General features: G+C 33.9%; 1 pseudogene; it reads left to right on the forward strand.

Moving 5' to 3' along the window:
• Positions 1–452: 452 nt before the first annotated feature.
• LOC111741616 lies at positions 453–571 on the forward strand (annotated as a pseudogene).
• Positions 572–4,068: the final 3,497 nt, after the last annotated feature.

The raw sequence follows: 4,068 nt of genomic DNA on the forward strand, positions 1-4,068 counted from the left end.
TAGAGGGGACACAGACATTCAGTCTATGGCAACATCTTATTAATAATTTTATATTGATTACATGCCAAAATGATAATATTTTGATATATCGTGTTAAATGAAATATGCTACTAGAAAATTTACAATTACATCTGTGGCTCACATTTGTAGTTCATGTTATATTTCTTTTGAGCAGCACTATGATAGAAAAATGCAAAGTAAACTTTAGTGACAGAAAACACATCAGCGATTGCCTGGGAACAGTTTAGGGGACATGGAAAGGAAGAATGGACTACAATGAGGCACTAGGACACTTTTGAGGGTAATAAAAATGTTTATTATCTTGACTTTTGTAATGTATACATGAATGTTTCCATATGTCGAAACTCATTAAATGGTACATTTCAAATATGTGTGACTTACTATATGTCAGTTATATTTCAAGATATCTGTTAAAAAAATTGTCTATTAAAGTCTATGGCCATGCTACCCTGAACAAGCCCGATCCTGTTTGATCTCGGAAGCTAAGCAGGGTCAGACCTGGTTAGTTCTTGGATGGGAGACCACCTAGAAAGACCAGGTGCTGTAGGCGTAAAAAAAACATTTAAAAATAAGGGACTGTAAACTGACAAGGTCCCTACAATCTGTGAACCAAGGGTTGCCTTGCCTTAAAAAAAATTTCTATTGATGTGTTCAGATTGAACATTGCAACCAACTTTTAAGAAACCATCACTTAAAAAGCAAAGAAATTATCACTTGTCAAGTTTTTGTGTAATAATAAAGAAAAATATCAATGTACTTGCAAAGACTATTAAAATACTGTTTCCATTTCAAACTACATATCTATGGGAGGCTATTTTTTCCACATATTTCACAAAACAACTTATCTCAACAGAATGAATGCAAGGCGTATATGAGAAATTAGCTGTCTTCTTTTAAGCCAGATATTAAAAAGATGTACAAAATTTTAAAATATTGCCACTCTTCTGACTAAATATTTTATGTTTTGGAAAACATAGTTATTTTTCATTAAAAATTTTATGTTAACACAGAATAGATTTATTATTTGTTATTTTTTATTAATAAATATTTTTTTAAAATTTTTGCCTATTTTAAATATCAAGCCAATGAGATTGTGTTTATACATTATGTGCTTTTTAACACATCATTGGATTCTTATGGAATGTCTGGATTCATCACATCATTTACAGGAATGAAAATTTCTATGAAAAGCTTTTATGAAAGCAAGGAGAAAAAATACATTTTTAAAATCAGCTTCTACATAGTTTATTAATATGTGTATTTTTAAAATTAGTTTATATATAGCCTAGTCAATTAGACTTTAAGAAAAGTCTTCTGAGATAGAAATAAGGAAGCATTTTTTTTTTTTTTTTTGTCTGCAGGAAGTAATCAGCAGCCAGCCCAATGCATTTTATGAGGATTAACATTGACCCAATCTTATTGTTTTAGGAAGCTATATCGGTCAGGATTCAGAAAGAAGATAGAAATCACACCAGTTATTTTAACAGAGAACATGTAGCATAAAGGATTGCTAGACAAATCCTGGAGTACCAAAAAAGCGGAAAAGGAAGAGTCGGTATCACGGAGATGGCACACACAGTATGTAGCTACCACCCCTACGACTGAGGAACTAAGGAAAAGTCAGATTATTATTTAAACTCAGAAACTCGCGGAATGGGTCCCACAAACCGGGATTCAGACCTCTGAGGAGGGGCAGCTGTTCAGACAATATAGGTGCTTCAGCAACTTGGGGGAGGTCCCAAGGAACCTGGGAACCAGACTTGTAAGGAAGGGAGGGGGTGTCCCTGTTCACTGAGGTCTTGTCTCTGAAAGTGTATGATAAGGCTGGTTCCCTAAGGTTACAAAATTTATAAACTGAAATCAACTGCTGCTTCTAGAAAGCTGCTGCTGCTGGAGTGAAGTAGGGTTGCTAAGGTGACACTGACAAAAACGGGAAGCTAACAGGAAAGAGAACGTCTCATCCTCCTCCAGCCTCACAGTCTCCCTCTAGTGCCCGATGGGCAGAGCCTGAAGGAACCAGTAAGTTAAGGAGAAAAGTGATTTGCAGAGTCGCAGCATCACAAAACAGAATGAACGTAGACGCGTGGGTTTGACGCTAAGAGATACTAGCTTAGTAACACAGTGGCAGAACTTAAAAACCAACTGTTTTGGGGGTTTTTTTCAAAATAATACCTTGATGGAAAGGAATTCATACATATATATGTGTGCATGTATGTGTATATATGTATATATGTACATATATGTATATATGTGTATACATGTATATGTGTATATGTGTGTATGTGTATATATACACACAGGTATATATACACATACATATATGTGTGTATATATACACATACATATATGTGTGTATATATACACATATATACATATGTATGTGTATATATATGTATGTGCATGTATACATATGTACATATGTATGTGTATGTGTGTATGTGTGTATATATGTGTATGTGTATATATGTATATATACGCATACATATGTATGTGTATGCGTATATATACATATATGTGTGCATGTGTATGTGTATATATGTGTACATATATACATATACGCACACATATTTATGTATGTATGAATCATAGTAACACATATATTTCATGGCTATGTCCCTCACGCCTCTCATGTGTATCTCCATAAATATGACCGCTGTTTTATGTTTATTCCTCAAATCCTTTGGAATGCCTCGCAATGGGATATCATTTATTTAATGTGAGGAAGTCATACCCAGCAAAAAACCTCCTGTAAATCAAACAAAGCCCTTTTAAAGGGTTCTCCTGAGGGGAGGCATGGTGCAGGGGTCTCCAGACGCAAGACTGTCAAGTCCAATCTTAGGCTTTTATTTAAGGCTATGGATCCCTGCTTTATCCTATCCTCACATCAAAATTCTGAATAGAGAGAGAGAGGGAGGGACGCAGGAAGGGAAGGAGGGAGTGGGCAGAGAGGGAATGACAGTGAGAGAAATCAGCGTTCATATTCAGAAATTTAAAGCTCTTAAGCAATATAAACTCTTCAATTAATGTTCTGTAAACATACTCCTTTCTCAGTAAAATTACTTTAAAATAATAGTGCTCTAGTCAATGGCTGTCACCAGAAAATGTCAGGGGGTTTGAAATACTTGGCTTTTCCTCCCTTTGCAATCAGCCAACTTCATTATGCTTTCTACTTAATAATTATAGATCTTATTAACAGAGATGGGTTTAATAACATAAAAATAATAGGCATTACAAATTGCATATTCTCCCAAGGGACTAGAGATTTGTGTCATTTCATATACCAATATAAAAACATGACTTTTGTTTAACCCACACACTGGAGTTCTCTAAATACTATAGTAAAATGATACAATTTAAAGTAATGTAAGCTGCACAAATCCTTTCTAGAAAGTGCCATTTTATCCCTGCTTAGAGGAACTGAAAATAGAATATAATATCTACGCCATATGACTTCTTTCTCCCTGCACACATGAATCAATTCATATATAACCAATATAGAAATATGCTACCGCCTTGAAATTTTTTTAAATGTCTTCTTGTTTTTTATTATAATGGTAATAGTGCATATTGTAGAAAATTTGGAAAATAAAAGTATAAAGAAGAAAATAAAAAATCACAATCCCTCAATCTAAAAGTTACCACTTGTTTGCTTTTTGGTGTGTTTTATTTATTCCAATATTTTTATAAATACATATTTTGCGTGGTTGAGATAATTTTATACCACTCGTATACTGCTTTTTTCATTTAACATAAACTCGTGAGCATTTTCTCTTTTCATTAAAATCTCAGTAAATGTACTTTCAATGGTTTATCCTCCACAACATGGGTGCACAATAAGATACTTCATAATTCCTCTATTGATGAATATTTAGATAGCTTACTTTTTCATCATTATCAGAAATACTTGACAAATATGCATGCACATCTATTCTATGAATCGCGACCCAGACCACTGAGGAAAGGAAAGAGATTCCTTATTAATCGCGGCCATGTCTGAGAGTTTTTAAGGAAATATCCCTGGTAGAATTATAATGTGGATGAAAAAAG

The sequence above is a fragment of the Pteropus vampyrus genome, unplaced genomic scaffold (genome assembly GCF_000151845.1).
Source record: "Pteropus vampyrus isolate Shadow unplaced genomic scaffold, Pvam_2.0 Scaffold80, whole genome shotgun sequence".
NCBI classification, from domain to species: Eukaryota; Metazoa; Chordata; class Mammalia; order Chiroptera; family Pteropodidae; genus Pteropus; species Pteropus vampyrus.